Source organism: Phocoena sinus, chromosome 2, assembly GCF_008692025.1.
Source record: "Phocoena sinus isolate mPhoSin1 chromosome 2, mPhoSin1.pri, whole genome shotgun sequence".
In the NCBI taxonomy this organism is placed as follows: domain Eukaryota; kingdom Metazoa; phylum Chordata; class Mammalia; order Artiodactyla; family Phocoenidae; genus Phocoena; species Phocoena sinus.
Window position 1 is genome coordinate 146,345,663 of NC_045764.1, and position 13,997 is coordinate 146,359,659.

Consider the following 13,997-nt stretch of genomic DNA (forward strand, 5'->3'; position numbering starts at 1 on the left):
GGCAAGTGCTTAATAAATGTTCACTGAATGAATAATGATGTAGTTGATTTCATTAAGTCTTCTATGTCAGTGCCTTGATCAAGCGGGTGCTGTGAAGGAGCTGTGAGGCACACTTTGTTTGAAGGCAACTTCTTCCCTGTTTTGGAAAAAACACAGCTGGAAGGAGCCAGAGTAGGTGAGTTGAGGTTTTAAGGCCTCTAATTCTATACTGCCCATTAGAAGGGCCTGAACTATACCAAGTGGGGCCTGTTTGACATCCTTGGAGGTGCACACTTGGACTAAGCACACTCTCTAGGGCACAAAAATGGACAGCCACTGCAAAAAGCCTTAATACATGTTGGGAAATGTTTCTGAAATTTTAGCACAGGATTGTTCAAAACAATCCTCTTCATAGCTGACTCCCTAGCTGCCTTTAATTTTACTTCTTTTGCTGCCCATGTGCCACATTCTCCATTTCATCTGCCTGTTTCTTTATTTAGATGTGAATTGTAAGAACATCTGCAGGAAGGCTTTGGCTCCAATCAGATGCATGCCTCAGCCCAGCAGGCAGAGAGATACTTGTATGTAAGTCAGATCATGTCATTCTTCTGCTCAGAACCCTCCAACAGCTCACCATTACCTTTAGAGAAAAGCCACAGACTTTAAAATAGCCAGAAAGCCTACGATCTGTCCCTTCTTCCCCCCTTTACCTCTCACTTCATCTCTCCTGGTCCTCTCCCTCTGAATCACTTGGCTTCAGTACTACTTACCTCCTGTGTTTCTCCAATCACACTCCCAATTCAGGACCTTTGCATGGCTGTTTCCTCTGCTTGGAATTCACTTAACCCAGATATGCACGTGACCAATTTCCTTACTTACTTCAGATGTTTATTCAAATGTCATGTTCTCAATGAGGCCTACCCTGAGCAGCCTATTTAAAATTTTAACCTGTTGTCCCTCCCCTTACAGATTCCCAAATTCTGTCATCTTTCTTTACTTTTTTCCCTATAACACTCATCAGTTTCTAACATACCACAGAATTTAGTTATTTACATGTTTATTATGTCTACATCTTATCAGGTCCATGAGAGCAGGGATCTTTTGCTGTTGTTAACATTGTTGTATTCGAAATGGGAGAAATTCGGAATGTGGCCAGGCTCATAGTAGTCACTCAATGAATAGTTGTCACGTTAATTAATCTTTGTCATCTCTTCTCTGCTGGAATTTGTCCGTAGTAGAAGCCCCCGATCTGCCTGACTGGTGACTTCCTACCATTTTATTCACTCCAGGATCTCTAATGTTTTTGCTGCCAGTAAAGCGTTTTGTGCCTTCCCTTAACCTCATACGGCGACACAAAGAAAAACTGATCAGCAATTGCTTTGCAAAATTCCCACAGTTGGGGACCGTATTTAAGTCAGCCTCATCCTGACCAGCCTCAGATGAAATATTTCCATTCCTAGCATATTTTTTCTTCATAGAACTTATTTTCACACTGTAACCACTGTGCCTATCAGGAATGTAATCCCTAGTACCCAGGTGTACTTCTGTGTATCGCAATGTACCATAAAACTGATTTGAGCAAAGAGGCTGGAACCTGAATTTAAATCTGATATCCATTAGTGGATGAGATCAAAGTGAACTTAAATGAGCCCATTCCCCGGCAAAAATTCAATGAAAATCATGGTGAGTCAGGGTGTATAACCTTTTAATTCATCTGATTTTTTTTTTTTTTTTTTTTTTTTTAAACATCTTTATTGGGGTATAATTGCTTTACAATGGTGTGTTAGTTTCTGATTCACAACAAAGTGAATCAGCTATACATATACATATGTTCCCATATGTCTTCCCTCTTGCGTCTCCCTCCCTCCCACTCTCCCCTTCCCACCCTTCCAGGCTGTCACAAAGCACCGAGCTAATATCCCTGTGCCTTGCGGCTGCTTCCCCCCAGCTATCTACCTTACTACGTTTGTTAGTGTGTATATGTCCATGACTCTCTCTCGCCCTGTCAAAACTCACCCTTCCCCCTCCCCATATCCTTAAGTCCGTTCTCCAGTAGGTCTGCGTCTTTATTCCTATCTTACCCCTAGGTTCTTCATGACATTTTTTTCCCTTAAATTCCATATATATGTGTTAGCATACGGTATTTGTCTTTTTCTTTCTGACTTACTTCACTCTGTATGACAGATTCTAGGTCTATCCATCTCATTACAAATAGCTCAATTTCATTTCTTTTTAAGGCTGAGTAATATTCCATTGTGTATATGTGCCACATCTTCTTTATCCATTCATCCGATGATGGGCGCTTAGGTTGTTTCCATGTCCTGGCTATTGTAAATAGAGCTGCAATGAACATTTTGGTACATGACTCTCTTTGAATTTTGGTTTTCTCAGGGTATATGCCAAGTAGTGGGATTGCTGGGTCATATGGTAATTCTATTTGTAGTTTTTTAAGGAACCTCCATACTGTTCTCCACAGTGGCTGAACCAATTCACATTCCCACCAGCAGTGCAAGAGTGTCCCCTTTTCTCCACACCCTCTCCAGCATTTATTGTTTCTTGATTTTTTGATGATGGCCATTCTGACTGGTGTGAGATGATATCTCATTGTAGTTTTGATTTGCATTTCTCTAATGATTAATGATGTTGAGCATTCTTTCATGTGTTTGTTGGCATTCTGTATATCTTCTTTGGAGAAATGTCTATTTAGGTCTTCTGCCCATTTTTGGATGGGGTTGTTTGTATTTTTGTTATTGAGCTGCATGAGCTGCTTGTAAATTTTGGAGATTAATCCTTTGTCAGTTGCTTCATTTGCAAATGTTTTCTCCCATTCTGAGGGTTGTCTTTTGGTCTTGGTTATGGTTTCCTTTGCTGTGCAAAAGCTTTGAAGTTTCATTAGGTCCCATTTGTTTATTTTTGTTTTTATTTCCATTACTCTAGGAGGTGGGTCAGAAAGGATCTTGCTGTGATTTATGTCATAGAGTGTTCTTCCTATGTTTTCTTCTAAGAGTTTGATAGTTTCTGGCCTTACATTTAGGTCTTTAATCCATTTTGAGCTTATTTTTGTGTATGGTGTTAGGGAGTGATCTAATCTCATACTTTTACATGTACCTGTCCAGTTTTCCCAGCACCATTTATTGAAGAGGCTGTCCTTTCTCCACTGTACATTCCTGCCTCCTTTATCAAAGATAAGGTGTCCATATGTGCGTGGGTTTATCTCTGGGCTTTCTATCCTGTTCCACTGATCTATCTTTCTGTTTTTGTGCCAGTACCATACTGTCTTGATTACTGTTGCTTTGTAATATAGTCTGAAGTCAGGGAGCCTTATTCCTCCAGCTCCTTTTTTCGTTCTAAAGATTGCTTTGGCTATTCGGGGTCTTTTGTGTTTCCATACAAATTGCAAAATTTTTTGTTCTAGTTCTGTGAAAAATGCCAGTGGTAGTTTGATAGGGATTGCATTGAATCTGTAGATTGCTTTGGGTAGTAGAGTCATTTTCACAATGTTGATTCTTCCCATCCAAGAACATGGTATATCTCTCCATCTATTTGTATCATCTTTAATTTCTTTCATCAGTGTCTTATAATTTTCTGCATACAGGTCTTTCGTATCCTTAGGTAGGTTTATTCCTAGATATTTTATTCTTTTTGTTGCAATGGTAAATGGGAGTGTTTTCTTGATTTCACTTTCAGATTTTTCATCATTAGTATATAGGAATGCCAGAGATTTCTGTGCATTAATTTTGTATCCTGCTACTTTACCAAATTCATTGATTAGCTCTAGTAGTTTTCTGGTAGCATCTTTAGGATTCTCTATGTATAGTATCATGTCATCTGCAAACAGTGACAGCTTTACTTCTTCTTTTCCAATTTGGATTCCTTTTATTTCCTTTTCTTCTCTGATTGCTGTGGCTAAAACTTCCAAAACTATGTTGAATAAGAGTGGTGAGAGTGGGCAACCTTGTCTTGTTCCTGATTTTAGTGGAAATGCTTTCAGTTTTTCACCATTGAGGATGATGTTTGCTGTGGGCTTGTCATATATGGCTTTTATTATGTTTAGGAAAGTTCCCTCTATGCCTACTTTCTGGAGAATTCATCTGATTTTTATGTTGCAGAGATTGGAATTAAGCTCAGGCTAATCCTCATTTCTAGAGAAACAAATTATACTTTGGCTCAGCACCAGGGATGCCCTCCAGTTCCCTGTGCTAGGGATCACAGACCCAGCTGAAGCAGCTAAGCCTGCTCACAGATGTTGGAGGCAGGCAGCAGAGTTTACCCAGCAAACCTTCCGAGACTTCCTCTCCTCTAACTGACTTGTCAAGTGCCAGGAGCTAGTCTCCCAAAGAGAACTGTTCTACGCTGGTACTCTTTTTCCAGTCCCCTCCCCTATGCCTCGTTGTCTACCTGATGCGGCATCACTGGAGCTTTGGGGCAGATATAGCCATGAGTGATGGTGGGTGGTCTGGGAATGGCCGTGTGAAATGCAGTTTAAGAAACCAGCTCCATTGGGGCGGGGGGACATTTTCCATAACAGGTGTAAGAATAAATAGCCACAGGACTTTGATTTCACTGGATATGGACTGGAATATGAAATGAAGTAAATGGGGCTTGGGATTTGGAAGTGGAACCAGATGGGTTGGAGGTTGAGAGGTAGAAATGCTCATTTTCTACCCATTACAAGTTCCAGCAAGACACCCAGCTACCCATGCACACACACACAAAACAGCACAGTGTCACAAGACCACAAGACATGTCAGTGAAATGAAATCCATTCCCTCCTTGAGGTCTGTGATCTGACACAGATCTGGGACAATCCCTAGAGATCTAATCTAGTCACTTAATGTTCAGGAAGATAATGAAATGGAGCCCAAGGAGGTTAAGGCTAATCCTGGGATCACACACTGGACTCTCTGCACACCTGGTGCTTATAGACATCACTTATACAGATACGCTCTCCCTCACCCAGGCTTTGTGCCCAGGGGACAAACACACTCCCTAACATTTATGTGTCCCGGACTTGTCTGTTTTTGTGGAGTCATAGATAATATTGTACGTATGGCCACGGCCTTTCTCCTTGTTCACACACATCCATCCATTCATTCGATAAACATTCTTAGCACATGTTCACCTAGCATTGTTACAAATGCCAAAAGCACTGTACCATCTCCCAGAGGCTTGTTCCCTCACCTACGTTCACAAATAGAGACATGCAGACTTTATCATCTTTGGGAAAAACATAATGCTTCCCACTCAACCCTTTAAACTGAGGGTGAATAGAAGGACTGTCTTCTACTGGTAGTCAGGGTAACTGAATTTCAGTCCAGAATCTTCCACTAACCAGCTGTGTGACCTTGGGCATGTTGCCTTTCTTCTGTGGCCTCATCTCTCTCCTTTGTAAAGTGAGGATCTGTGTCAACGATGGGTGATCTTAAGTTTCTTTCTCAATTTCACCTTCTCTAACTCTCTGACACTTTAATAAATGTAGGCCCTGTACCAGTTGTCAGAAAAGCTGAAGTTATTAGCTGGGGGAGATTGATGAAGAACCTGGAATTTTTTTTTTCTTTAGTGGACTGTAGGAGATAGTATTTTCTGAGGCTGCATCAGAAACAGTGGCCTGAGCCTGTGGGATGGTATAGCTTGGCTATCTGTACAGGCCTCTCTGGTCTTCACATACTGCAACTTCAGAGAAAGTTCACGGTAAAAGCAATTAACAGAGCATAGCAAAGGAAGAAGGGGAAAAGGGTGACAACTGTGGCGGCTTCTTGTCCTTCTTTGATGGGGAAGGATGAGGGAGGCAGCAGGTAGGGGAGCAAAGGGTGCCCTTGAGGCCTTCACAGTCTTGTAAAATCCAAGGAACTGGTTAGGAGTAGATACCTTTACAAGGGTTTTGTTAATATTTTTTCCTGTGTGTTTGAAAAGTGTCATACTCCAGTATAAGTAGTCTGCTCACTCAGGCCCCCTCCCATAAAAAAATCACCAAATAAACCTTACAGAACCTCACTGCTGAACCTTTGCTAGTGAAGTGCTGGAATTTCTGCAAGTTGGGCATCTTCTCCCAGACAGTGTCCAACATAGGGTTTGCAGTTTCTTATCTTGTTCTCCCAGTGCCTGAGGAAAACTTTGATTTGCCCAGAAGAGATTCCCCAGGTCAAGGGAAATGCTATATGCAAGGACATCGTCCCTCCAGTGCACGGGATTGAACACACCACTGGGTCTATGATACAGACTGGTAACATATACGGAGGGCAGGCCTCAGAGCTAACTCCCAGGGCTGCTGCCCCAGATGGCCTCTTCCCACTCAGGCACCCACTGGGGGGGATTGGCTGGTGCGCTTGTGTGTGCGTGCATGTGTCTGTATGTGTGTCAGTATGTTTGCGGAGCAGCAGGTTCAAGGACCAGCAGGAAGATTTGATTATGACCTCCTAGAGGCATCTGATGCAAAGGAGCCCTGGTTTCTTGTGGTTAATACACCTTGGCAAGGGGAGGGGAGCCAAGAGGGAATAGGAGAAAGGTGAGCACGAAGTGTGAAGGCAGAAGGATATAGATGAAGACAGAGAGTAGAGCCCAGCTCAGGCAGAGGTGGTTGGCACCTCCTAGAAGCACCAGATGTGGAAGACGTTCTCATCTGTAGTTTCATTGTGGAACCCAGGGTATATGTGGCTCTCCTGGGCTGCAGGCATCAGCCACTCTTTGGAGAGGCAGCTCTACACAAGCAGGATGCAGTAGCTGAGGTAGCCAAGGCAATTCACCCAGTCTGGAGTCTCCTAGTCTCACAGTAGGTAAAGGGACAATGCAGAGAGAGAGAACAAGGCAGAACTGATGACTATGGGACCCCTGTGGAGGGTGCACCCTGCACCAGAGCTGGACTTTACTTAAGAGGTGGACCCCCAAATTCAGTGCTGTGCTTAGCACACCCTCCAGTGGTGATGGCAGTGACTCCAAAGCTTTCCCACACCAGGATGACTTCTGTTGGGAACACCACAGACTACTTATGCCTCTCAACACTTTCGCCCTCAAATTCTAGTCTCCACTTTCCCGGTCTAGAGGAAATAGAAAATCCCATTTCAGAAACCTTTTGTCCACCTTCCTTCTATCCTTTGGTGATGCTTCCAGCCGGTTAAATATTGTTTAAGGGTCAAAAGGCAGAAAACAAACCAGAGAAATATTTTAGAAACAATTACCGGAAGCAGTGATTTAGGACAGAATATTTATCATCTGTAAACAGACTATTTTTCATCCACTGGTCAATAATAATAGCCACTCTTTTATCACCTATGTTCCCTTTCCCGAGTCCCTTACATACCTCACTTAGGTTAACTGACATCGACAACTACAAAACTCCAATTCACAGACAAGGTAACTGAGACTCAAGTGGGTTATGTAATCTGTATAAGATTTGTACACAGTTTGTAATCTGACAAACTGACAAAGCCAAGATTCCAGTTCGGGTCTATCAGTTTGCATGCTTTCCCACTGAACTGTGCTGTCTACAGAAGGGACAAGATTATTAAGATAGATCTTTCCTTTTTTTCTTTTAAATTTTCCTTCTAAACCTTTATTTCAACAATCAATTTAAATATCAAAAGCATTTATCATATAAAACTAGATTTGAGAAAAAACACAGAAACATAAGTTTGCTATTAATTTAATACACTACTGAGCAATGCCGTTAAAATACTATCCTTGATGTGACATTTTGATGAGAATTTTTGTTGTTACTAATAATTCCTTCCTAACATCTGTAGAGAGCTTTCTCTATGCATAATTATTGGCATCATTAGCTTGACATCAGTTAGCTCCCATCAACTCTATGATGTCTCTACTGTGATTATTATTCCCATTTTCCACATGAGGAAACTGAGGCACCAAGTAGATCTTCTTTCCAAGATAATACTTGTGTATTTAATTTATAGAATATAACGTCCTTCACTATGATTCCTCACTGGTTCCCTGTGGCAGAATTGTGGGGATGGGTGTTCTGGTTTGCAGGAGCTGGGGAAAAGCAAACTTGCTGTGTGCGTGGGAGTAATGAGTTTGAAGTGGGATGGGGAGAAGGGAATGAGCTGGGAGGCAGAGCAAAAGAAGATCCAGAAAGAGAAAAGACAGGATCCATCAAGGCTGGGCCCTACAGAGGGAAATGACTAAGTGAGAAGAGGATACGGTACCCATGACAGACTCTGTGGGAACCGGAAATTTAGTAAGTGTATTTTTTGTTACTCTTTTATTACTCTTTTGTTACTCTTTATTTTATGGTATGCAGTGTAAAATTCTCTTCTTTATGAAATCTTCAGTAAATTTTACATTGGTTACTAATACTTTGTGTCAGAAAGCTGAGTTTTCTTTAGGGTGGAGAACTCAAAGACAATGACAGAACATAACCAATCAACTATAAATTGAAATGCTCCCATGGATTCTCAAAAGCTTACTGTCTTAAATTGGTATATTCATTCCTTACCAGGAGCTTGGCAAGACCTTACAAGGAAAAAGAACTTGCACATCAGGTCAGCTCTGAAAGCACTGTCTTTGGTATTGTGGTGGAGAGGAAAGAGAAGAGGAGATCGGGCAGGGTACTTAAATATTCTCTGCTCTTGAGGTTTACAGTCTTACCAAATCCTAATGCCACCCTAGAAGTGTCCTATACTCATATGAGTGCTGAACTCATTTATTAGTTACAATAATTTTTAGTGAATGCCTTAAAATGCTCTATATACAAGATCATGTCATCTGCAAACAGAGATAGCTTTACTTCTTCCTTTCCAATCTGGATGCTTTTTACCTTATTTTTTCCCCTCCTAATTGTCCTGGCTAAAACCTACAGCTCAGTGCTGAATAGCAGTGGTGACAGCATACATTCTTGTTTTCTTTCTGATCTTTGGGGGAAAGCACTCATTCTTTGCTATTAAACATGTTAGCTGTGAGGGGCTTTTCTGCTTTGTTTTGTTTTTGTTTGGTTTTTTTGTAGATGCCTTTTGTGAGTTTGAAGATGTTTCTTTCTATTCCTAGTTTGCTGAGTATTTTTTTATCATAAAGAGGTGTTGAATTCTGTCAAGTGTTTTTCTGCATCTTGATATGATAATGTGGTTTTTGTCAATTCTATTGATAGTCTTACATAATTTAAAAATATTAAATCAATATTGCATTCCTGAGATAAACCTCACTTGATCATGATGTATAATCCTTTCTATACATTACTGGATTCAGTTTGCTAGTATTTTTTTGAGGATTTTTACATCTACAATTCATAAAAGGTATTGGAGTGTAACTTTCTTATGATGTCTTTGCCTGCTTTTTGTATCAGGATGATACCAGTTTCATAGAATGAGTTGGGAAGTCTTCTGTCCTGTTCTTTTTTTTTTTTTTTTTTTTTTTCGGTACGTGGGCCTCTCACTGCTGTGGCCTCTCCCGTTGCGGAGCACAGGCTCCGGACGCACAGGCCCAGCGGCCATGGCTCACGGGCCCAGCCGCTCTGCGGCATGTGGGATCCTCCCGGACCGGGGCATGAACCCGTGTCCCCTGCATCGGCAGGCGGACTCTCAACCACTGCGCCACCAGGGAAGCCCTGTCCTGTTCTTTTTTGGAGCTAAAGTTTGTGAATAATTGGTATTAATTCTTCTCTTGAATATTTGGTATTATTTGCCAATGAAGCTATTTGGGTCTGGGCTTTTCTTTGTGGGTATTTTTTAAATACTAATTCAGTTTCTTTATTTGGTATAGGTATATTCAGATTTATATTTCTTCTTGAGTCAGTTCTGATAATTTGCATCTTTCTAAAATTCATTTATTTAATCTAAATTATTTAACCTATTGGCATAGAATTGTTCATAGCACATTCCCTTATAGTTCTTTTTTAAAACTTTCTATAAGGTTGCTAGTAATGTCCCCTTTTTCATTTTTGATGTGTACAATTTGAGTCTTTTTTAATCTAAAGACTAAAAAAATCAAAACTTTTGGTTTCATTGGTTTCTGTTGTTTTTCTATTCTCTTTCATTTACTTCTGTTATAGTCTTTATTATTTACTTTCTTCTGCTTTTAGTTTTTTGTTTTGTTGCTCTTCTTTTTCAAATATGTTAAGGTAGAAAGTTAGGTTACTAAATTTGAGATCTTTTTTTTTTCTTTTGTAATATGGGTGTTTACAGCTATGCATTTCCTTCTAAGTACTGTTTAGATGCATCCCACAGTTTTGGTATGTTGTGTCTTTATTGTAATTCATCTCAAAGTATTTCTCATTTCCCTTGTGACTTCTCAAATGGCCAGTTGGACATTTAATTACATTTAAGTTTCAGATACTTGCAAATTTCCAACATTTCCTTTATGGCTGATTTCTAATTTAGTTCCCAGGATGTTGTATGATTGAAATCCTTTTAAATTTACTGAGGCTTGTTTTATGTCCAGGCATAAGGTCTATCCTGGAGAATGTTCCAGGTACACTTGAGAATATGGATTCTTCTGTTGTCAGGTAGAACGAGCCATAGATGTCTGTCAAGTTTAGCTGGCTTACAGTGTTCTTCAAGTCTTCTATTTACTTGATCTTCTGCTTAGCTGTTCTATCCATTATTGAAAATAGGGTATTGAAGCCTCCAACTATTATTGTAGAGTTGCCTTTTCCTAAGTTGCCTTTTTGGCTTCCTGTATTACTGGGCTATGTTGTTAGTTGTATATATGTTTTATAATTGTTATATCTTATCTAGATCTTTTTTCTTTCTGTATTTCAGATTTCATAATCAATTCATCTTCATGTTACTCAAATCTTTCTTCTATACGCAAAACTACTGTTTTGCCTCTCTAGTGAATTTTTCATCTTGGTCATTGAGTTTTTCAACTCCGTAATTTCCACTTGTTTCTATTTTGTAATTTCTAATTCTTTATCAATGTTCTCTATTTGATGAATCATTCTCATCATGTACGATTCTTTCCATGAAACTTTAGAATAAGCTTGTTTATATCCACAAAATAACTCACAAGAATTTTGACTGGGATTACACTGACCCTATATATCAGATTGTGAAGAACTGGGTTTTTTTGTTTGTTTGTTTGTTTGTTTTTTGGCTGCATTGGGTCTTCACTGCTGCACACAGGCTTTCTCTAGTTGCAGCGAGTGGGGGCTGCTCTTCGTTGTGGTGTGCGTGCTTCTCATTGCAGTGGCTTCTCTTGTTCCCAAGTACAGGCTCTAGGCACATGGGCTTCAGTAGTTGTGGCACGAGGGCTCAGTAGTTGTGGCTCATGGGCTCTAGAGTGCAGGCGAAGTAGTTGTGGAGCATAAGCTTAGTTGCTCCACGGCATGTGGTATCTTCCCAGACCAGGGATTGAACCTGGGTCCCCTGCATTGGCAGGAGGATTCTTAACCACTGCACCACCAGGAAGGTCCCAAGAACTGGCATCTTAATATTGAGTCCTCCTAACCATGAACATGGCATATCACTCCATTTATTTAAATCTTCCTGGATCTCTTTCATCAGAGGGTTTGTAGTTTTCTTCATTTAGATCTCATACATGTTTTGTTAGTTATACCAAAGGGTTTTTTTATGCTAATAAATGAAAGTGTGCTTTTAATTTCAAATTCCAGTTGTTCATTGCTGGCATATAGGAAAGTGATTGACTTTTGTATATTAACCATGTATTCTGCATCCTTGTTTTAATTTCTTATTTGTTCCAGGTTGTTTTTGTTGATTCTCCAAGATATTCTCCATGTCACCTGTTAACAAAGACATTTACTTCTTCCTTTCTAATCTACATACCTTTTATTTTATTTTCTTGTCTTATTGTATTAGCTAGAACTTTCCATATGATGTTAAATAGGAGTGATGAGAGGGGACATTGTGTATTGTTCCTGATCTTACTGAGAAAGCATCTAGTTTTTCACCATTAAATATAATGTCAGCTGTAGATTTTTTGTAGATGTTCTTTATCAGTTTGAAGAAGCTCCCCTTCATTCTTAGTTTGCTGAGAGTTTTTATCATGAATTGGTGTTGGAGTTTGTCAAATGCTTTTTCTGCATTTATTTATATGATCATATGACTTTTCTTCTTTAGCCCATTGATGTGATGGATTACAGTAATTGATTTTTGAATGTTAAACCAGCCTTCTGTACCACCCCAGGAATACGTGGGATAAATCCCACTTGGTCGTGGTGTATAATTGTTTTTATACATTGTTGGATTTGACTTGCTAATAATTTCTTGAGGACTTTTGCATCTATCTTCATGAGTGATATTGGTCTATGGTTTTACTGTCTTACAATGTCTTTGTTTGCTTTTGGTATTATGATAATGCGGACCTCAGAGGATGAGTTAGGAAGTATTTCCTCTGCTTGTATTTCCTGGAAGAGATTGAAGAGAACTGGTATAAGTTCTTTCTTAAATATTTGGTAGAATTCACCACTGAACTCATCTGTGTTTGGCGCCTTCTATTTTGGAAGGTTAATTATTGATTCAATTTCTTTAAAAGACATGGGCTTATTCAGATTACCTATTTCTTCTTGTGTGAGTTTTGGCAGATTGTGTCTTTCAAGGAATGAAATTTCAAGTAATTGAAAGGTAATGGAATTGATCCATTTAATCTAGGTTATCAAATTTGTGGACATAAATTTGTTCATAATATTCCTTTATTATTCTTTAATGTTGTTACACAGTCAATAGTGATGGTCCCTCTTTTATTTCTGGTATTAGTAATTTGTGTCTTCTCTCTTTTTTTTCTTAGTCTGGCTAGAGGTTTATCAATTGTATTGATCTTTTTAAAGAACCAGGTTTTGGTTTTGTGGATTTTCTCTACAGATTTCAGCTCTAACTTATTATTTCTTTTCTTCTGCTTGCTTTGAATTTAAGTGGTGCTTCTTTTTCAAATTAGAAGCTTAGATTAATAATGTTAGAGTTTTTTCCTAATACATGTATTCAATGCTTCTAATTTCCCTCAAAGCACTGCTTTTGCTGCACCCAACAAACTTTGGTAAGTTGTATTTTCAACTTCATTTAGCTCAAAATATTTTAAGTTTCTCTATAGACTTCTTGGACATGTGTTATTTAGAAGTGTACCGATTCATCTCCAAGTATGTGGGAATTTCCAAGTAGCTTTCTGTTACTGATTTCTAACTTAATTTCATTGTGGTTTGAGAGTATACTTTGCATAATTTCTGTTCTTTTAAATTTGTTAAGGTGTGTTTTATGACCAAGAATGTTGTCTTGATAAATGTCATGAGCTTGAGAAGAGTGTATTCTGTTGTTGCTGGATGAGGTATTCTAGAGATTTCAATTAGACCAGGTGATTGATGCTACTGTTGAGTTCAACTATGTTCTTACTGATTTTCCGACTGCTGGATATATCCACTTCTGACAGAGGGCAGTTGAAATCTCCAACAGTAAGAGTGGATTCATCTATCGGTCTTTGCAGTTTTGTCAGTTTTTGCTTCATGTATTTTGCTGCTCTGTCATTAGGTACAAACACATTAAAGATTGTTGTCTTCTTAGAGAATTGACTCATTTATCACTATGTAATGCTCCCTCTTTATCCCTGATAATTTTCCTTGCTTTAAATTTTAATTTTCCTGCTTTGCCTGAATTAAATAGCTACTTCAGCTTTCTTTGGATTAGTGTTAACATGGTATATGTATCCTTCTCCCTCCTTTTTCTCCCTCCCTCAACCATATCTACTCTACTGATGACTACCTCATTCTTCATTTCTGTTATATTGATATCCTTATGATTCCTTACAACTTCCTTCTCTCTGCTTACATCACCCAACTGTCCATGCATGTTGTGTACTGTTTTTCATGAGAGCTCTAAGCATACTGACCATACTGATTTTAAATTCTCAGTATGATGATTCCAATCCCTGCCATTTATGAATCTGATTCTCTTGCTTAGTTTGTCTTTTCAAACTGTGCTTTTTGCCTTTTAGTATGCCTTGTAGTTTCTGTTGTTGTTGTGGAAAGTTGGACATGATAACCAGTTGGACTGCATAAAAGAAACTCCAGTGAGTGGGCCTTTGGCGATGTGGCAGTAATGTGGAAAGTGAGGGGAACCTTCTATACT